Source organism: Artemia franciscana, chromosome 8 (assembly GCF_032884065.1).
Source record: "Artemia franciscana chromosome 8, ASM3288406v1, whole genome shotgun sequence".
Lineage (NCBI taxonomy): Eukaryota > Metazoa > Arthropoda > Branchiopoda > Anostraca > Artemiidae > Artemia > Artemia franciscana.
The window spans coordinates 49,567,597-49,591,132 of NC_088870.1; the positions used below are offsets into that span (position 1 = coordinate 49,567,597).

The following is a 23,536-nucleotide window of genomic DNA, read 5'->3' on the forward strand; positions in this document are numbered from 1 at the left end:
TGAAAAGGTTATTCTAGGTCCAGAACGAATTCAAAATTCAATAGGATGGTCAATCAATCAATCAATCAATATTTATTAATTCAAGTTAAAAATATACAAAAACAATATTATGCCCCAACAGAGAGCAGAGCTTGTAAGGCTGGGGCAGTACAAATGCATAGAAAAAGAACACAATGTCTCGTCATACTAATAATTCCAAAAAGAGGAAAAAACCTAAGACAAAAAAAAACATACACGGTAGGAGATCATAGAGGAGGCCACCCCAGCGTAAGAACACCACAGCAAAATACATACGAAAAATCTATTCTTAATCAATCCTGACATCCAGGCAAAGAATTATTTTTGAAATATGTTTTTTCAAAGAAAATCGACTTGTGAAACTTCGGGACATTTCTACTAAGTTAAGTTTATTTACAATATGAGGACATATTGTATATTTCTAATTAACGGACGTGGGAACTCAATGTTGTCTTTTATGATGCCAAAAGATTTTTGGCCATCAATCCCTAGCCTACATGATACTACCTTTCTGTTTCTTTTTGTTTTCTCAGTCATGAGCAATGATAAGAAAAACATTCAAATCTAATAGTTTTGCTCATTTTTCAAAACCGCTTTTGGCCTTGTCCTGCTATCATTTTCAACAGTGCGATCATTTAACATTTTTTAAATGTTTTACTTTAAACAGTTAACTGTTTAAATATAAATGGTTAAAAAAACTTGTAAAATTTTTTTATGCAAACTGCACTTAAAACCAATTTTTCGCCTATTTTGCTCCTCAGATCACTAATTCGGTAGAAACCAATCAGAAGGGGAGTGACTTGAATGTGTATACCCCAACACCCAAGCCTCAAGATTATATGGAAGCATAGTTTCCAAATATTGGATGGTTATATCTTTTTTTTTTTTTTTTTTTTTTTTTTTTTTTTTTTTTTTTTTTTTTTTTTTTTTTTTTTTTTTTTTTATCTTGCCTGCCAGCTTAAAACATTAGAGTAAGACAAATAAAACAGATTGAAACAAATATAAACACTCCATAAAGTGAAATATACAGAGGGGAAAGAAACAGTAGCAATAATTCATGAAAATATTGCAAGGGCGAGGTTATTTTTGGAAATTCTTTGAATTAAAATGCGAAATAGGTATTTTTCAAAATTTGGGAGAGGGCTAGTTTGGTTTTCACGATTTAAAAAATCCAAAACTGTATTTTGAAACTTTAATGAGGAGGAGGACAGTTGCTACCAACCTACCCCAGACAAAAAAAAAAGAAAAGGAATTCCCTTGGGAAGGAATGGATAGAGTTGGAAGAACCGAAGAAACAGTTTGAAATAAAAGAAGTACATTAGAAGGAGGAATAAAATAGGGTAGAAACAGAAAAGAAACATGCAACAGATATACAAAGTAGCAATTAACTAGAGACTAGAGACTAAAACTAAACGGCCTTTACTCTGACGTAAAGTCGCTTTGTCTTCGAATAAAATGCCCGGTCTTTGCATTGACGTCAATTAACTAAAAAATAGAGAAGGAGGGCAAAATTTATTTCAATATCTAAAGGGGGCAAATTTGTCATTTTTTAATGTAAACTCCAAAAAACTGTATTTTTCAATGAAAATACCCTTAAAAGGCATTTTCAAACTCTTGAAGAGAGAGAGGCAAAATCTAGGGCGCACACACCACCTGACCCCTCCCCCCTATTTCAAGGCGCTGAGCCTACGTACATCGTCAAGTACAAACATGTTTTACTGTGCAAATAAATTTTTTGCCTAAATGGAGTGGTTGTAGCTATAAATATGCAATAACTAGTTGTATGACCACTCAGCGAAAAACCAGTTGTACAGTAAATCTGAATATTATTATAAATTACAATTTTTTATATGCAAAAATTGCACAAGAGTGCCATAAACAATTTGCCAGATACAATTTATTGTATAAAGGTCCCATCATATATGGTTTTAGTGACAATTTTTGGAACCTCTGTCCTCGGTTTGGTTGGATGCCACCCATATCGTGTAATTCTTTGAAAACAGGGATTTATTTGTCTCCTATTGTAAATGGTTACTGTCTTCATTTTAGTTTTTATTGCGGTTCGTTATCAGAATTACTAAAAGCCTGTCGCGACATTATCTACCAGCTGTGTAGTCAAAAGCACTTGCCGAATAGTATTTCTCGTCAATTCGACAGAGGATGACTCAGAAACAGAATTCAGGAAAACTTCCTGCATTCAGGAAAAATTTCCTGCATCAAAGTGGCAGATACACATTCTGCCGCTTTGCTGAAAACGTAGCCAATATGCTAACTAGATACTCTCCAATTTCTTAACGTTTTTAGATATACTTAAGCTGCCAAGGACACGCAAAATAAAGTATCCCCCCCCCCAATCCGTCCTAAGTCCAGTCATACCTGACAATCGCGATTTTACAAGATTTTTCCTTTGGTTGTTCCAAATTATAATGTTTTTAGAATAGCATCATATTTTCGTCAGTGTTGCTACGTTTATCCATGAAAATACATAAGCGAAACTAATTAGTTAAATTTGACAGCCATTTTTTCGTGAAGTTCAAACACTAACAGTCTGTTGATTTCCAGAGACACATAATCCTTCAACGGAAACCTACTCCTTCTTAAGCTGTTTGGTGTCGAATACTTTTAGCTTATTTTTGCTGATTTTATACTGATTTTGCTGATTTTCGACCTCAAATGGGGTGAGAGGGTGTCTTAAGGAAAGATTTAAGGGAAATGGAAACTTTTTGGGAGGGTGTAAATAGTGAGGCTTTGAATAGATTAGGGTGGAGGAGGAGCGTGCATAGCAATGGTAGGCTCAGGTGGCTTGATGTTGCAGTGATTTGTTAGTAGTAGTTAGTAGTCTTTTTTTGAAAGTTGTTCCCGGAACGACCAAAAACTACATCACCGAGAATGGAGGCTTTTTCATCAAAACTAAATTACCGATTTTATACTAATTCTATATGGTTGTATAATTTTCCACTTTACCAACTCTAACAGTTAGATTTCATTTTCACTGTCCTTGGTACTTTGAAGTCTAATTGAAGTTCTTTTAGGTCTATGTAGACTAGTGGGAAACTACTCATAGTAAATTCAATGACATGGTTGAAATTTCTTGATAAGTGATTCCTTACAATTTCTTAATAAGATATTTATGTGGGCTCACTAGCAGTGACGTTAATTGAGGGGGGCTAGGGGGCATTTGACCTTCCCAGATCTTTTCCTTCCCTCTGAATTATGAAAAATACCTTTTGTCCCCTCTCCTATATTTTCGTGAATTGAAGCCAGTGATCACTTATGGCGTACTATGGATACACATAATACACAAGTGTGTATTCTCCTAATGAGCCCTTGTGTTAGGTTGTTGCCTCTGAATTATTTGTCTTTTTTTACTGTTTTTAATATTGGTAAATGACGACTTATACTTACGACACGACTGTCTGTCCATGGATTATTCTTTATGGTTGATTGTGTATGGTTATGCTGTTTGATCTATGTGATTGTATGGATGAGTAGGGTTAAGGCCTCATTCAAGGACTGATCTATATTAATTTCTAATGTAGGAATACAGTTTTCCTTTTCTCCTTCTGTCTTTTTTTTATGTGTTTGTGCTGTTGCATTGGTGATTTCTTTTTTCATTTTATTTATATATTTATAATATATCATTTATATCATTTATTGATATATTTATTTATATCATTTTATATTATTTATATATTTATTCATTTTATTTATGATTTCTTTTTTCATTTCATATATATATATATATATATATATATATATATATATATATATATATATATATATATATATATATACTAGCTGTTGGAGTGGCGCTTCGCGCCACCCCAACACCTAGTTGGTGGGGCGCTTCGCGCCCCCCAAGCCCCCCCGCGCGCATAAGTCGTTACGCGCCATATTAGTTATGCGCCATTGTAGTTGTGTCCCTGTGTCCCACCTGTGAATAGATATATATATATATATATATATATATATATATATATATATATATATATATATATATATATATATATATATATATATATATATATATATATATATATATATATATATATATATATATATATATGTTTTTAACTACGTAAAACATGCGAATATACAACATTCTTCGCTGTCCCATTGTCCATGCATATAAATAGATTGTCAGGTATATATATATATATATATATATATATATATATATATATATATATATATATATATATATATATATATATATATATATATATATATATATATATATATATATATATATATGTTTTTAACTACGTAAAACATGCGAATATACAACATTCTTCGCTGTCCCATTGTCTATGCATATAAATAGATTGTCAGGTTTACTGACTCTTGAACATGCAACATATAATTGTCCATGGGAAAAACAATCCGTATTCAGATGTATACCTCATTATTCTAATGATGTGTCCCTGTGTCCCGGTCGTCATTTATATTCCCTGTGTCCCGGTCGTCATTTGTGTCCCGGTGTCCCAGTTTGTAATTTCTCTTTGATTGTCCCGGTCGTCATTTATATTCCCTGTGTCCCGGTGTCCCGGTCATCATTTGTGTCCCGGTGTCCCGGTCTGTAATAACTACTCGAACAATCCCTGTGTCCCGGTCGTCATTTATATATCCCGCCTGTGCCCCCGGCGTCCCCGTTGTAGTTGTATCCCTGTGTCCCGGTCGTCATTTATATTCCCTGTGTCCCGGTCGTGATTTGTGTCCGGGTTTCCCAGTCTGTAATTTCTCTTTGAGGTTCCCAGTCGTCATTTATATTCCCTGTGTCCCGGTCGTCATTTGTGTCCCGGTGTCCCGGTATGTAATTTCATCAGTTGACAAACATGACATCAGTCGACAAACAACTTCATGACGCATACAGCTCAATCCTTAAAATGAAGTCAGTCGACAAACATGACGTCAGTCGACACACAAACATGACGTCACTCGACAGACACACACACACACAGACAGCTTATATATATATATATATATATATATATATATATATATATATATATATATATATATATATATATATATATATATATATATAGTGTTTTTTGGGGCACACTTAACAAATTCCATGGATATTTCCCCATTTTTACTGATAACTATTTTACTGATATATTTACTGATAACCTATTGTCATTAACAAATGGTGCTGCCCATGGAGAGAAAATTCTCACCCAAAAGGCTTGTATTTCTTTTTTGTTGATTTGCCAAAAAAAAATATGTATATACATAAATGTGGCATCGATTAGCATCCTTCTGTTATAAGATGCGAAGCGGATTCAGCTAGCCTTCAAAGGTGCACTCACACCAAAGGGTATTCTTCGCGATGAGACGGTTTGTTGTTCGCAAGAAAGTGCTCAGCTCGAGCTGTGTCTTTTATAGTAAATTCCGAAACTCCTGAAGAACGGTTTTAAGACTGTAGAAACTTTTCCTTTGCCTGGATATGTGTCGTCATTTGTACTTTTTTTTTCAGAATAAAGAAAAATACATTAGCTAACCGTTCTTCAGTTTTTGTTCATATATTCATGTACAATGTTTTTAGTTTTTATTACACATCACTATCAGAATTACTAAAAGCCTGTCGCGACATTATCTAGCAGCTGTTTTGTCAAAAGCTAGGTATTTAAGGATGCACTCACACTGACTGGTAAATTTTCTTGATTAGATGGCATATTGCTCGCAAAAAGGGATGAGCGCGAGTACTAAAGGAAAGAGAATGTGTCCTTCCAACAGTTTTTGATAACGAACTGTAAGTAAGAAGTGACTCGACTCCGTAGTAACTGAAACTTTAAAAAAATTTAATTTTGATATCAGTAGATACATCAAAAGAATTGAATTTTTATGCTGATTCCAAATATAAATGATTCATGAGGTTTTATGCTACCTATCAAAAGCTACAACCCTGGGAAATTTTGCCTGGTTTTTTAAAAAGGGAGGAAACACCTCCAAAAATCGAGAAATATTAATGAAAATCGCACCATCAGATTCAGCGTATCAAAGAACCCTACTCTAGAGGTTTCAAGCTCCCATCTGCAAAAATATGGAGTTTTGTATTTTTTGCCAGAAGAATGCGAGTTTTTGATTTTTTGATCAAGGATGCGAGTTTTTTTTTCGAGGTGATTGTACAGAACCAATGTTCCTAGGAGATCGGGGGAGGACTCATTCGAAAGGACTTTGAAAGTTCTAGTGTCCGTTTTAGGTGGCCAAAAAGATTGAAGGGCAACTAGCCCCCATCTCATGCCCTTTTTTCATAACGACGTCCTATCAAACTTTTCATGTAGTTACTTGTTCAAAATAGTTGAAAGATCCAATAACTAGGTCTTTGGAGATAATATGACCCCCCCTCCACTGTCCCTGGGGATAGAGCTATACGTTATGAAATTTGCCCATTGTTTACGTATAATATTTGTTATTGGAAATAAGAAGACATATTTGAGGGGTGATTTTCAATGGGGCGACTTTTTCGCGGGGAGGGAGATTTCTGGGGAGGTGAACTTCCCATGGGAAATTTATACTGGGCGAATTGGCCAGAATTACTGCACGACATTCTTTTTATTTGTATTATTTTTTTGTCGACTCAATTTTATATGTGGGGATGTTCTGGGAGAATTGTACAGGGGAAAATTTCAGCGGGGCTGGGATTGTCGGGAAGAGCTTTTTAGGGGGGATCTACCGCTGGAAAAATTCTCCATGTAGGGATCTCCTGCGTGAGAAATTCTCCATTAGGGAATGTTCCACGAGAGCAACTTTCCACTGGGGTGGGGGAGGGGCTTCGGACATCATTCGAAAAACAATCAGAAACTGAAGTCTTTCTAAAGAAAGTATGCTAAGGATGATTTTTCAGGCGGCATCGTCCGCAAAAGATTTTCCGGGGGGAATCTACATCGAGGAAGGAATTTTCCAGGGGATATCTACGAGAGGGGATATCTTTTCGTGGAGGAATTTGGCATGGGGGAGGGAATTTTCCGTGGAGGGGAGCCAGATTTCCCGGCATCATTTAAAATGATCAGAAATTAAATTAAAAACCATTTCACCTGAAAGTAAGGAGCAACATTGCAACTTGACAAACAGAAATGATTCTGCATAAAAGGAGGGCTGCCCCCTCCTCAATACCCCTTACTTTTCGCTAAGTTCGACTTTTTGTCCCAATCCTTTAAGAACGATTCCTGAAACACAATGGTTGTTTAATTAGAATAAGAATTTTTTTAAAGTTCTAAAAAAAACTTTCGCGTGAAGAGTGTTTGATTGAGGAGAGGGCGACCCCCACTCATATACGGAATAGTTTCTTTGTTTAAGTTTTAATGCTGCATCTTAATTTCAGTGGAAAAAACCTGTTTTTTCTTAATTTAATTATTACAATAAGTTCATATAGGAAAATACACACGCAGACAAAGCGGTTTTGCCGCCACCGAAAGTTTTGTTTGTCTAGATAAGCGTCCGTATTTGCTTATTTTTGTCAAAGGAAAAAAAAAATATGAGCCAGACTTTTTTTTTACCCATACATTCTTGTCAATTAATTGAAATGATTCATGTAACTTTATAAAAGAGGACTTTTTATGGATTGTTTTATAATCTTACTTTTTGTAATTTATAAGTGTCCATAATAGTCGCCTAGCCAATCACACGTGTCCTAGCCAATCACATGAGATTATACAGTGGGCAGCTGAAGCCAATATTTCTCCTGAGTACTTTTAGATTGGGTCACTTCAAAATGACCCAATCTTTGTAATAAAGGACGCTGGGGATATAGACACTAGGTGACTACAGTTATAACACTCACGTAACGATTAAGTCAATAATACCAAACAAACCAACCTCCCTAACACCCTAATGCTCAGTTTGTGCCTTTCTTAGCACATATCAGAAGGCTGTTTTAATTTTTGTCTATGGTAGTGGTAGCTAATTAAAGAGCGAATTCCCTTCATTACTAAAGAAAAGGAAAATCGTGGTTTATAAGCAAAAAAGAGAGCGAGAAAATATAAATTTCACACGGAAATTTCATCATTGAAGATTTCAAAATAATGGAAATTTAAGAATACTTATTTATTGTTTTCAGGCTTTGTATTCAGAAATTATTCTCAGTGTTTCCGCATCGCTAAAAGAAATTCCGTGTTCCGTTTTACTTGGATAAATCCCGTGAAAAAAATTAGTGTTCGAACTAATTCTTACGTTTTATTCTTTCTTTATCAACACGGTTGGTTACTTCTGTGTTTACGGTTTGTAGTTACATTTGCATGTTAGGATGTTGTGGTTAAGCCGTGTGAATTCCGCAACAGTGGTCTTGGATTCCAATTTTTAATAGATTGCTGAATAAAGATTCGAAAATAAGAACTGCCGTTGATGAGAAATAATAACTTAGTAGACGCAGGCTCCACAAAACTGGTTTAGTACAGGCAAGGCCGTATCCAGAGGGGGCGGTTTACCGGGTTTGAACCGACCCCTCCATTTTTTCCGACTAGTAAAAACATGGCAAAAACGCATATAAACACAGTTTTGACGTGTTTTTCAAAGTTATTTTTTTTGTCGCTGATTTTCTTTTTAACCTGAAAGGTTATACTTAACGTAATTTAACTTAATGGCTTCGCATCATATATAGTGTGAAAGCCGCTCAAGGCTGTAATTGCGGTAGCTTTAGATATAAATTAGCGGTCAAACAAAAATTAAGAATAAAAGTCTGACATTGATGAGAAGTACTTGTTTTCTAAAGATGAGGAATTAAGGTTAGGAGCTGGACCTTATTCGCAATTGAAAATTTGAAATACTGTTGTAGATTACTAATATTATGAGTGATAGAGCTGCCACAGAGCAGCACTGGTATACTTCTCTCTTCGTGCCACTTGGTTGAAATTGGATGCTTCCCCGTGTGAATTCTGGAAAGGATCTAAAACAATTGTTCTCCGCTCACTTAAGCGAATAAAGCTCTGATGGTTCTTGGAGAGTTTTCTTGGAACAAGAAAGTACGGTTATGGAAGCTGGCTTTTTTGCGTAAAAAAAAAGATGGAAATACTACGGCAGATATAAGTTGCTATGAGTTGAGATGTTGTCGCTGAGCAGCATTGGTATCTAAATAATGATTAAATAAAAACAAGTTTTTTCAACTGAAAGTAAGGAGCAACATTAAGACTTAAAACGAACAGAAATTATTGTGTATATGAAGGGGGTTGCATCCTCCTCAAAACCTCACTCTTTACGCTAAAGTGTATTAGTACTTTAAAAAAGCTTCTTATTGTTCTAATTAAACGACCCTTGTGATTCAGGAGTTGTTCCTAAAGAATTGGGACGAAATTTAAACTTTAGCGTAAAGAGTGAGGGGTTGAGGAGGAGGCAAAATTTGACTTAGCAACATTTATGGCATGGCAATTAGCATCAAACCAAAGAATGACTCTCTCGAAAAGGTTCACTAATTTGGGAAGCATCTCAGACTCAGTTTCTACTGCAGTACAAATAGTACTGTCATCAGCGAATGCAACGAGAGCGTCCTCATCCTGCGAAAGTGAAGGTTTTTTTTGCATTAAAAGATTCAGGATGACATAAATGTTGAAACCAATGTTGCTCTGCGACAGCACGTCAACTCAAAGCACGCCACCATTCAAGGGGTTCTTTCAGTAGACCTAAGGATCGATTTGTCCGATTCCTCGGTATTTTTCTCTATGAAAACCTTCCGTTCAAGCATCATATTGGACTAATTAATTTGATAAATTCAAGGAGTCTTGAAATTTTGAGGAAGCTAAAACATATTTTTCCAAAAAATTTGAACAAAAAAAGCTGACGTTGATAAGAGATTCTAACTATGTAGGAATGAGAAAGGAGTGTCTACTTTAGCAGGCATGAGGAAGGAGTGTCTACTTTAGTAGGAATGAGGAAAGAGTGTTTACTTTAGTAGGCATGAGGAAGGACTAACGGAGCCAGATTTCAGTTGATTTTCGCTGTTTTGAGAGGAAGTACTGTCGTAGAACAACATTTGTTTCTAAACAATCTTAGGTTTCTAATTACACTTCAAGCATGATATACAGGCTAAAGGCATTTGTTCCTTATATTTTGAATGTAAGTCTATAATCTAATTCTATAATCCCTGTCTCATTTCATCCAGATTTTGCCTTTCCTCCCAAAATCCATTTCCGAATGCAGGCACACACGCAGGATTTTTTTCGTGGTAGGAGGGAGGGGGGTCTGATAAAATCATATTTGATATTTTGAATAAGAAGTGTTTAGAAATTCGGGAAGATCTAGGAAGATTGGGGAGAGACTGGGAGGGGAACACCTTTCACCTCCTGTATAAACCCATTGTCTAATATGAGCTTGTGTAATGGCAGTTTATTAAATAACTGCCTAGGTTTCGAAATTTTTTGCAGTAATCGCGAGGCTGGGAATAGACCTTTGTCATACCTTAAAAACAAAACTAGTGCCAAACCATCAACCGTGGGATTCTGCAATTCGGCCAAATTTTGTTTTAATGTGCAAATACAAGCACATTTGATTAATTTTGTATTGTATTTGTAACCGCTAGGTTATTTGCGCATGATTCGCTATTGAGAAATATGATCTTACCTTCGCCAAGAATTCTAAATCTTTGTGGGATATACAATTAAGAGCCATATTTATTCTTGCACTGGTTGAGAAGCTTTAGTCAAGTATGAGTTTTTCTAGCAAAACTGATTAGCTCCAACCACTGATTCTTTTGAGATGTTGACGAAATGATTTGTATTTACAATCGGAACCAGCGATCTCCGTTTGCAATTATCTCCGTTGCTAGTATCACGAAGTCAAACCTTAAATCGATTCGTCGTTACAACGATTACGCGTGTATATAAGCTATTGCTATTGTAATTAATCAATGACAATTAAATCTACGAGTTAAAGATACAAAAAATTGAGATTAAAAACCAAGCATAAACATGAATGATTTAAATGATGTCAATTCGCTAGGCAATGAAAAGAAGATGAATCAGATAGTAAAATAAACAAAAAGTTAGACAGTCTTCTGGGATATGATAATGTACTTGTTCCCAAAATGGTGTTGGCTTCAATTAGACGTTACTCAGTTTCTTAGAGATAAGGTTTCCGAAACTTTCTGAAGTCTGTCAGCTTTTCTGAGAATAAATTATTTAAAAAAAAATGCAACAGTTTAAACTTAATTTCAAGAAAATTAAGTTAAATCTTGATTAAAAAATGACACAGTTCCGCTAAGATTTGTCAAAAAAAGAAAATGGCGCTTAAACTTCCCTATATTGTAACAGTTACCTTTTCACATAAATAATGTTTATTTTATTTAGGAAAAATTGGCAATGCTAATTAAATTCAAAAAGGAGCTTATTAAAAGGATTTCGGTTTTAAGTAAATAGGCCACTTTTATAAAATCAACAACCCGTTTACTTTTTAGAAGCGCCTCAAAGAGATGGCTTACCAAAAGTATGCAAGTAAGCCTCTTTACAGGCTTACTTTCCAGAGGTAAGCCTCTTTGTCAGTTGCTCTGTTTCATTGGTGTAATAAGGGTCATAAGGATTCTACACATTAGGAAGCTTATACACGAACTGTGGAGAGAAGATTTTATCTTGTCTTACTTCATTTATAAGATGATTGGAAGAGACCACGCCTTCCTCACTTTCGGAATAGGCATTCTAAACCCGTAGCCACGTATTAGGATGAATAAGAAAAAATAGAAAATGTGTTATACTTTAGCATTATTAGCACCATTTGCCTTATTTGAGCTATTACCCGAAAATGAAGTATCCTTAGACCTTATTGCTATTAAATAAAAAAAAAACATTTTTTTTTCAACTGAAAGTAAGGAGCGACATTAAAACTTAAAACGAAGAGAAATTACTCTGTATATGAAAGGGACTGTTCCCTCCTCAACGCCCCGCTCTTTACGCAAAAGTTTTTCATGTTTTAAAAAGTAGAGTTGAGAGAAAGAGTCAAACTCTATCGAAAAGAGCATGGCGTTGAGGAGGGAACAGCCCTTTTCATATACGGAGTAATTTCTCTTCGGTTTAAGTTTTAATGTCGCTCCTTACTTTCAGTTGAAAAAGTTATTTTTTATTTAATTTTCAAACTAAGGCAAGAAGCTGCATTGATTGAATCCTTCTTAGGCAGTTTTACAAACCGACCATAGTAAAATCTGTGGGGCAAGGAGCTTCTGTGTATATTACTTTTAAGTATGACAGAATGATCCCTATGTAGAGCTTAAACCTGACCTCGCAGGGTCTGGGACAAGCATAAATTCTTGTTCTCCTCAATAAATAAATTCGTTTACACTTTTATTGAACTTCTTCTGTTTAGGTCAAAGTTTTGTTGGCAAATCAAGTCTTGTAAAAATTATGTATCTTTACCATGTTACATCTAATGATATTATTGTTAGTTCTGTTGAAAGAGGTTTAAGCAGGGTCTTGCTAGCATCACAAGCGAGAAATATTAATTTTAAAAGTTCTTAAGCCGAACTGGCCAGAAATGACAATAAACAACAAAGAGAGATAAAACTCTACAAAAAAAACCTCAAACGAGACGACGGCCAGTAGAGAGGAAAGACTAAAACAACGCGGATATTTCGCCTCTATCCAAACAAGGCGTCCTCAGCACAAGATAAAAAGAAAACTAAACTAAAAACAAATAAAAACCACCACCAATAATAATAAATACAATTGTCGCTACTTATCCACGTAGGTAAAAGAAGTTATTCGAGTTACTTCAATGAGAATCAAAGAGCAACTTTGATTCTCTTTCTTGTTTATTACTATTAATTTTGGTTAGTTAAAGCTCCTGAAAGGTCCTTGAACAGATATAAGATATAAACAAATTATTTTGTAAGCATGAAATACTTACCAGAATAAAAACAAAACTTGAAAAGAATTTATAAACATGGTTATGCCTAAAAAGACCTAAAAACCCCATCATATATGCAATAATTTCTGTTCGATATAAATTTTAATGTTGCTCCTTACTTTCAGTTGAAAAAACTTCTTTTTCTTAATTGAATTTCTTATTGTTGTTTTAACGAGGGCTGGAAAATCCAGTGCCCTCTTCACGGAAATTCTCTTCCCCATGATAAATTCCCCCATGGAAATGTCATTATACTTCGATAACCAATACTATATGTAAACAATCGGCAAAGTTCATTATGTGCAGCCCTTCCCCCGGGGACTCTGGGGGATTAAGTCGTCCTCAGTCCTCAGACTCAGACTCTGGGGGATTAAGATATATTTAGTTGAACTTCGACTATGCTCAACAAAATGGCTACCTCAAACTTTTGATTGTTTGACTTCGGGAAAAAATGAGCGTGGGAGGGGCCTAGTTGCCCTCCAATTATTTTGTCACTTAAAAATGGGCACTACAACTTTTAACTTCCATTAGAATGAGCCACCTCGCGACATTCTTAGACTAATGGGTCGATACGATCACCCCTGAAAAAAAAAAAAACGGCAAAAAAAGCAAAAAAAAAACGCATCCACTCGCCGTTCTTCAAGCGAAAAATGCAAAATTCTGCATTTTTGCAGATAGGAGCTTGAAACCCATATAGAGGATTCTCTGATACGCTGAATGTGATGGTGTAATTTTCATTAAGATTCTTTGACTTTTAGGGAGTGTTTCCCCTTTTTTTGAAAATAAGGCACATTTTCTCAGGTTCCTAAACTTTTGATGGGTAAGACTTAACTTGAACATTAAAATCAGCATTAAAATGGGCTTTTGATATATATATATATATATATATATATATATATATATATATATATATATATATATATATATATATATATATATATATATATATATATATATATATATATATATAATATATATAGTGGATAGTCGTGAGCCCCTTCTTGGAACTTTGAAGTCGACGTCGAAAATAAATATAGTAGCAGTGGCAAATTTTGTCCGGAAGGGTCTTGTTATTCGAAAGTCGATTGTTACATAATTTAGTTTGTTTGTTGTTATATATGTATGTATACAGCCTGAAAAATGGCTTTAAATACAGTCATTCATTCATTCATATACATATTTTTTTTTGGCAAATCAACAAAAAAGAAATACAAGCCTTTTGGGTGAGAATTTTCTCTCCATGGGCAGCACCATTTGTTAATGACAATAGGTTATCAGTAAATATATCAGTAAAATAGTTATCAGTAAAAATGGGGAAATATCCATGGAATTTGTTAAGTGTGCCCCAAAAAACACTATATATATATATATATATATATATATATATATATATATATATATATATATATATATATATATATATATATATATATATATATACATATATTGGTATCAAAATTATGTTTTTTAGAGTTTCAGTTACTATTGGGCCGGGTCGCTGGTTACCATGAACTGTTTGGTATATGATGTGAACAAATTCTTTTGTAAGGATGAAATATTTACGTTAGTTAAAACGCGAGTTAAAACAAAACGTAAAAAGAATTTATAAATAGGGTTATGCCTAATTAGAGCTTAAGAAGAATGCTTTCATCTCCAACTATACTTAGAAAGTAAAAAACTGTTTTTTCCTGCTGCCCGAAAAAAGTGATCTTTTTTAGAACTAAAGACTAAAGTAATGATAAAAAACTAGTTTTTTTAACTGAAAGTAAGAAGCGACATTAAAACTAAACGAACAGAAATTACTGCGTGTGTGAAAGGGGCTGTTCCCTTCTCAACGCCCTGCTCTTTATGCCAAAGTTTTTTACTGTTTTAAAAAGTAGAGTTAAGAGAAAGAGTCAGGTAAAGTTTTTTTTCATATTAAGTTTGACTCTTTCTCTCAATTCTACTTTATTAAACAGTAAAAAAATTTGGCGTAAAGAGCAGGGCGTTGAGAAGGGAACAGCCCCTTTCATACACGGAGTAGTTTCTGTTCGTTTTAAGTTTTAATGTCGTTTCTTACTTTCAGTTAAAAAAACTAGTTTTTTTATTTAATTTCTGAAAGTTTTTGAATTAATGTATGTTTGATTTTGGCTCTCCGGACATAAATTATTAAGATGAAATTTGCATATTGATTCTTTTTTTGGCTAAATGGCTTTCTCTTAGTTTTGATCAGACGATTTTGAGAAATAAGAGGTGGGGAAGGAGGCCTAATTGCCCTCCAATTTTTCGGTTACTTAAAAAGGCAACTAAAACTTTCATTTTTTAACGAACGTTCTTATTAGTAAAAAATATACGTAACTTAAAAATTAACTTACGTAACGGACTTCTATGTTCTTATATTTTTATTATGTATATGATGGGGTTTGTCCCCTCGTTAATTCCTCGCTCTTTACACTAAAGCTTAAGTTTTGTCCCAATTCTTTAAGAATGACCCCTGAATCAGAAAGGCCATAGAATAAATAGTTGAATTACTGAAGATACTTTAGCATAAAGAGTGAGGTATTTAGGAGGAGAAGAACTCCTCATATGCGTATTAATCTCTTTTCGCTTTAAGTTTTAATGTTACTCTTTACTTTCAATTGAAAAAAAACTTTTTTACGTTTATTTTTTCATTGTTTTTTTATAGTTTTGCTAGAAAATCCCGCGCCCTTTTGATTGAATTTCTCTTCCCCCATGACTTAATCCTCCAAGGAAAGATCCTCCCATATAGCCCTCTCCCCCCCAAACCAAAAAAATCCCTTTGAAAACGTCTGTACACTTCCCAATAACCATTACTGTATGTAAACAATGGTCAAAGTTTGTAATAGGCAGCCCCTCCCCCGGGGACTGTTGGGGAGTAAGTCATCCCCAAAGACATAGTTATTATGGTTTTGAATATTTGTAACAAAACAAAATATATTTCTCAAAATTTTGATCCGTTGAATTTGGGTAAAAAATGAGCGTGGGAGGGGGCCTAGGTGCCCACTTAAAGAGGGCACTAGAACTTTTCATTTCCGTTAAAATGAGCCCTTTTGCGGAATTCTAGGACCACTTGGTGGATACGATGACCCCTGGAAAAAAAAAGCAAATAAACACGCACCCATGATCTGTCTTCTGGCAAAAAATACGAAATTCCACATTTTTGTAGATAGGAGCTTGGAATTTTCGTAAAAGGGCTCTCTGATACCTTGAATGTGATGGTGTGATTTTCTTTAAGATACTATGACTTTTAGGGGATGCTTTCCCGTATTTTCCAAAATAAGGCAAATTTTCTCAGGCTCGTAACTTTTGATGACAAAGACTAAATTTGATGAAACTTATATATTTAAAATCAGCGTAAAAATTCAATTCTTTTGATGTATCTTTTAGTATCAAAATTCCGTTTTTTAGAGTTTCGTTTACTATTGAGCCGGGTCGCTCCTTACTACAGTTCGTTACCACGAACTGTTTGATAAGAGTTTAAAATATTTGCTTCTGGGCTGATTGTCCTTTCTCTCTTGCAATGTACACCTATGTTCTTAATTTTAATTTAATTACGTGATTACATTTACGTCTATGGGGACGTGGGAATTTCAGCCATAATTCTTTATGTAAACTTAGAAGTAAGGTAAAACGTGCAACAATCGGGATAATCGGGAAAATACGGGCGTTTATCTAGGACAGACAAAACTTTCAGTGGTGGCAAAAATGCGCTCGAAAACGCATTTCCCGAAGTATCAGACGGACGCAAACACGCAGGAGATAGAGAGAGTGCTCCACTCAAGTTGTTTCTTGAGTTCCCACATCATACGCATTTTTTACTCTTTTTCCGAATTTGTCCCTTTTCCCATGAGATAAATTCCTGAGCGCATATGATTCATAAAATTACTCCCTGTAGCAGTAGAAATTGCCTCGCAAAAGCCAACCAAAATGAGGTTACATTAACTTTTTAATATTAAATATTAGGTACGTATGTATTACACCGCCAACACTCAAGAAGTGAAGTTGGGTTAATTCTAAAAAAAAAATACCAAAACATGATGAAAATATAATATTTTAGAAACAAATTTGGGCTATATTTGCAAATTAGGGGGGGCAACCTAACCCCCCTTCACCCCCTAATTTGCAAATATATAGCCCAAATCATATGATTTTAACATATTCTGTCACTTGTTTTCCATTGAGGGTAAGCTAATTGTTTCTTAATACAGACAGATAAATCCGTTTTTTTTTTCTGATTTTTACATGGCGTAAACTTGAGTATTGGCGGTATGATACATACGTAACAATATTATCTGTTCAAATCTTGCAGGTATTTATTATCTTATAATTGAGATGGAGGCTCCACGTGGAGTCTGAGTAACCATCTCTCCCATGCCCATAATAGAAAGGCGGGTGTGCTGTATCCCATATATCTCAATTATGCTAGGATGTATAATCTATATGATTGGATTGTCGCATGAGTTCGGTCCCTTCATCCCAACCTATTTAAAACAATGTTTGGCATTTAATGTATATAACTTATAATGTACTTATAATATATATAAATGGAGAGTCCCATTTATTGTAGTATCATGACGATGGTGGTTTAGAACTGCAAAAAACAAAATATGGACCTTTGGCTTCAGGAACCTACTTGAAGGTCTTCATTTATCTTACTTTGGATGTCCTAAATCTGGTTTATGTTGACGTTCGCCGGTGAAAGTCCCAAATTCCCCTTTTCTGTGCTTGGATTCAACTAGCTTTGCTTTTTCAGTCTTAAGCTTTGATGGTAAAAATTAGGTTAAATTAGGCTATAGATCTTAGAAATGGGTAAAAACCGAACCTAACCTGTCACAAACAAACCTTGCATAAAACTGAAAAGACTGACTGGCAACGCTCGCTAAATCCAAGGAGAGAGAAAAAGGTATTTTGGACATTCACTGGTCAATGTCGTCATTCACCAATGTCGCACATTCACGGTAACATACATATTATAAATCCTTGCATGATTGTGATTTCAATGGAACATAGCATTTCCGCCTTTCTACTAAAATATATTTACCTAAAAGTGGCATTCAAATAACAGATTAGCGGTGTTGTGTTTGAAAGTAACACTTTTTATGTTTCTTTTTCATGGTCTATTCTATGTAAAAATTGCTTAGATTTTATACAGCTCCAGAAACCTTTTTTTTTGCGACACTTTCTTCCTTTCTTTAGCTCATTCTAATTATGTTTATTTCTTTTGCTACCTCATAAACTCCTTTAATGCCTTCAAAATCTTCAGATTTTTTTCTTTTTTACTTCTGAATAAAGTTCACTGATGTGCGTGCTCATTAACCCCATTGTTGCTTTAAAAATTAACTTGAGTTTTTTTTCGTGAATCCTGTATTTCCTAGCATATATATTGTGACGCTTGTAGCAAGTTTAACCAACTTACTGTGCTGTCTCATAAACCTCTTCAATACTAAAAAAGGAAATTCATTTCTTTTTTCCTTAACTCCCAGAAGTCTGTGTTTCCTAGCAGGTGTGTTGTTGAACTTCAAACATACGCAATTTTTCTGCTATTTTATAGTAATATTTACTTTTGTGCTATCTCATAAGCCTATTCAGCGTTCTCAAAAACCTGTTCAATGCTTAAAAACTGAACATCATTTGAATCTTTTTCCTGAATTTTCTGAAGCCCGTGTTTCCTAACACCTGTGTTGTGGAATATGTAACTTTCTATTTTTCTATTCTTCTCTAGTAATATTTACTTTTGTGCTATCATATTAGCCTGTTCTTTCTCAAAAACCTGTTCAATGCTTAAAAACTGAACATCATTCTTTTTCCTGAATTTTCTGAAGCCCTTGTTTCTCAACGCCTGTTTTGTGGTGATTGTAACATAATCAGCTTGTGTACTATTTTCTAGTAATGTTTACGGTGTATTTGAATATTAGCCAGTACACACTCGAGAAGTGAAGTTGGATTAATCCTAATGAAATATAACGTTCATATAACCTTTAGTGCATATAATAATGTAATTTGGGCTATATATTCGCAGATTAAGGGGGGGGCAAAGTATTTAGACAGCGCCCCTAACCTAACCTAATCCCCGCCCTAATGTGCAAATATATAGCCAAGATTATTCAAATCCGATGCACTCTAAGACAAATGCTATCGTATCACCCGACACTTGCCTTTGTAGATAACCGGTTTTCTGATATCTAACCTAAGCGTAATTCTTGAATGTTTACTGGCTAATACACACGTACCATGTTTACTTTTGTTCTGTCTCATAAAACTGTTGAGTGTTCTAAAAAAGAGCTTTGAATTCACATTTTCTACCATTAATTCTGAAGCCTGCACCTGAGTTGTGGAAATTGTAACAGGCGATTTTTCCGCTATTTCCTTTTAATGTATATTTTGTGGTATCTCATAAACCTGTTTGATGCTCTGAAAGAGAGCCTTGAAGTTATATTTGCCCCTCCCTCTATAATTCATGAACTCCGTGCCTGTTTTGTGGAAATTGTAACAAGAATGCGATATTCAGATATCCAAAGATGATAAATCTATTAGTTAAAATTCACCTACTTTCGTCTAATATTTATGTCTGATCCACAAGCAAAAGTGTCAACTACCCAATTTCAAACCTATTTAATGCATCGTACTTCAGGAAAGTAATTTGAAACTTAATTAATTGTATTTTTTATTGCGTTTCGCTACAGGATCGCTATATCAAGTGTCATATTATGTTATAAACACTGGTATTTAGCTCTACTTGCGGTTATTATTTTCACAGTTTGATAACCACACTTATGATCCAATTTGCGGATCATATTTGGAAATGTTTTCATGCTTGTCCTTCAACTATTCATTCAACTGAAGAAGGAAAAAGCATAGTTAAGTTAAATTTAAAATTAGTTAAATTATTAATAAATGTTGATTTTATTAAATTATTAACAAATATTTAAAATAAGTTAAATATTAAAGTTAAGTTAAATTATTTAACATAGTTAAATATTTGCACAGCGTTGACGTTTACCCTAGTTTCCTGTATTGAAAATGAAGGAAAGACTAAATGCCATGAAAATGAAACGGTTTCTGTACGGGTACGTTTTAGCGTTTTCATAAAGAAAAAATTCATTAAGGTCAAAGTGGTTTTTATGGCACTTGGTATTAACCAAGTGACATATAGCAATCGCCAATTCTGTCGGTCTGTCTGTCTGTCTGTCTGTCGGTCCCGGTTTTGCTACTTTAGGCACTTCCAGGTAAGCTAGGACGATGAAATTTGGCAGGCGTATCAGGGACGGGACCAGCTTAAATTAGAAATAGTCTTTTTACCAATTTGACCATCTGGGGGGAGTGGGGGCCGGTTAATTCGGAAAAATAGAAAAAATGAAGTATTTTTAACTTATGAATGGGTGATGAGATCTTAATGAAATTTGATGTTTGGAATGATATTGTGTCTCAGAGCTCTTATTTTAAATCCCGATCGGATCTGATGACATTGGGGGGAGTAGGAGGGGGGAAACCTCAAATCTTGGAAAACACTAAGAGTGGAGGGATCGGGATGAAACTTGATGGGAAAAATAAGCACAAGTCCCAGATACATGATTGACATAATCGGAACGGATCCGCTCTCTTTGGGGTAGTTGGGGGGGGGGTGTAATTCTGAAAAATTAGAAAAAATGAGGTATTTTTAACTTACGAACGAGTGATCGGATCTCAATGAAATTTGATATTCAGAAGGATATCGTGCCTTAGAGCTCTCATTTTAAATCCCGACCGGATCTGGTGACATTGGGGGGGGGGAGGGAGTTGGGGGGGGGGAACCTAAAACTTGGAAAACACTTAGAGTGGAGGGATCGGGATGAAACTTGTTGGTAAAAATAAACACAAGTCCTAGATACATGATTGACATAAACGGAACGGATCCGCTCTCTTTGGGATAGTTTGGGGGTTGGGGTTATTTCTGAAAAATTAGAAAAAATGAGGTATTTTTAACTGACGAACAGGTGATCGGGTCTCAATGAAATTTGATATTTAGAAGGATATCGTGGCTCAGAGCTCTCATTTTAAACCCGACCAGATCTGGTGACATTGGGGTGGGGAGTTCGGAGGGGGAAACCTAAAACTTGAAAAACACTTAGAGTGGAGGGATCGGGATGAAACTTGGTGGAAAAAATAATCAAGAGTCCTAGATCCATAATTGACATAACCGGAACGGATCCGCTCTCTTTGGGGTAGTTGGGGGAGGGGTTAATTCTGAAAAATTAGAAAAAATGAGGTATTTTTAACTTACGAACGGGTTATCGGATCTCAATGAAATTTGATATTTAGAAGGATATCGTGTCTCAAAGCTCTTATTTTAAATCCTGACCGGATCCGGTGACATTGGGGGAAGTTTGGGGTGGGGGAACCTAAAATCATGGAAAAAGCTTAGATTGGAGGGATCGGGATGAAACTTGGTGGAAAAATAAGCAGAAGTCTTACATACGTGATTTACATAATTGGAACGGATCCGATCTATTGGGGGGGGGGGGTTAATTCTGAAAAATAAGAAAAAATGACGTATTTTTAACTTACGAAGGAGTGATCGGATCTTCATGAAATTCATATTTAGAAGGACCTCGTAACTCAGATCTCTTATTTTAAATCTCAACCGGATCAAGCGTAATTGGTGAGGGGGCAGTTGGAGGGGGCCGGAAATATTAGAAAATACTTAAAGCGATGAGATCAGGATGAAACTGGATGGGAAGAATAAAAACCTGTCTAAGATACGTGACTGACATAACCGGACCGGATCTGCTCTCTTTGGTGGAATTGGAGGGGGGGGGTAATTTTGAAATTTGAGGTATTTGTAACTTACGAAAGGGTGACCAGATCTTAATGAAATTTGATATTTAGAAGGATCTTATGCTTTAAAGTTTTTATCTTAAATTCCGACCAGATCCTGTGACGTTGGAGGGAGTTGGAGGGGGAAACCGGAATTCTAGGAAAGCGTGAAAATTGGGGTATTTTTATCTTACGAATAGATGATCGGATCTTAATGAAATTTGATTTTTAGAAAGAATTCATGTCTCAGAGCTCTTATTTCAAATCCCGACCAGATCGTTTGACATTGGGGGGATTGGAGGGGGAAATCTTGGAAAAACACTTGGAGTGTTGGAATCGGGATGAAGCTTGGTGGATAGAATAAACAAATGTCCTTGATACGTGATTGGCAGAATCCTACTGGATTCGCTCTCTTTGGGAGAGTTGGGGGGAGGGGTTCAGTGACTTGGCGAGTTTGGTGCTTCTGGACGTGCTAGGACGATGAAAATTGATAGGCGTGTCAGGGAGCTGCATAATTTGACTTGATAAAGTCGTTTTCCCAGATTCGACCATCTGGGGGGCTAGAAAAAATTAGGTATTTATAATTTACGAGTGGGTGATCGGATCTTAATGAATTTTGATATTTAGAAGGACATCGTGACTCTTAGCTCTTATTTTAAATCCTGACCGGCATTAAGCCTCTTATTTTCCTTTTTAAATCAATCTATTGATTCATAGAATTTTGTTAGAGCTCATACCATATGATCTCTTGGCTGTTAGCTCTTCTCGCCTCGTCACAAGTACCATATGAGGTCTTAGCTCTTGTTATTTACTTATTATTACTGATAGCGGTAAGCATCAATGGTTGTCGCAAAAGCACAAAATCATAATACTAATCCAAGGTAAACTGGCAACGACAAACTAAATAGCACAAAAACACAAAACTGCACAACAAAAGCGTCTAAATAAGAAGGCGTATTTACTAATACACTCTTCAAAATTGGAATACTCTCTGCCTGACAACCTCAAAAGTTAAACTATTCCATGGTCCGGCAACTCCGCTAACGAAAGATAGTTGACCAATTTGTCAAGTGGTTTTGGGGGATATAATTTCTAATCATGCTGACCAGTAGAGTGATAATTGCTAAATTTGGAAAATAAATTTGGATCAACATCATCCACTCCTTTAAGTATACGAAACACATTTATAAGGTCCCTACGACGTCTACGAAACTTTAACGACAAGAGTTGAAGCCTAGAAAGTCTCTGCGGATAAGAAAGGCGCTGAAGGTATTGGACCATCCTAGTGGCTCTTTTCTGAACCTTTTCTACTCTTTTATGAATGAGGCTTTTTCTACCTTCCTTTCCGTGTAAATGCGGAAAGGGAATTAGCAGTGGCTATTACGGAAAGGGTGCAAATTAGCAGTGGCGTAACTTAGGCAAAATCTTGGGGGGAGGGGCAAAGTTGGAGCTAGTTTTTCCAAATTAAGTGAAAATGACAGTGAAAACTGAACCATAGAATAAATGAACCATATTGTACTATAAAGGTAAAGATTTACTAAAGAAAACTGACTTGTTTCTCTGGATGCTTGAATTATGCAAGCTTACCTTAGTTTTGACAAGATTTTTGAAGAAACTAAATTTCAGCTGGGGACAACCTGGGGTCGGGGGTGTATTTAAAGGGAGCTCGGGAGGAGCAGTTGCTCCCTGCCTCATAGCAAATTACGCCCCTGAAAGTTAGCTCAACGTTCCAAAAACTTCCAGGAAGAGGTTTATGGAGTCCAGACCCTTTCTCCTTTGAAAAAGTAAAAATATTAAGAATAATACGTATTTTGATCTTAACGGTTATAAGAAGTCCTTTCCCATAGTAGAGGACCTCCTCTAAACGACTTTGACGCCTACTGAAACAAAATCTGGGGCTAGC

The 23,536-nt window shown here is 35.4% G+C and overlaps 1 protein-coding gene across 2 annotated transcripts in view; it reads left to right on the forward strand.

Annotated features, from left to right (window-relative positions):
- LOC136030522 (leucine zipper putative tumor suppressor 2 homolog) overlaps positions 1–23,536 on the forward strand; it is a 179,960-nt gene that overhangs the window by 61,241 nt on the left and 95,183 nt on the right. The gene's annotated exons all lie outside the window — the stretch shown is intronic.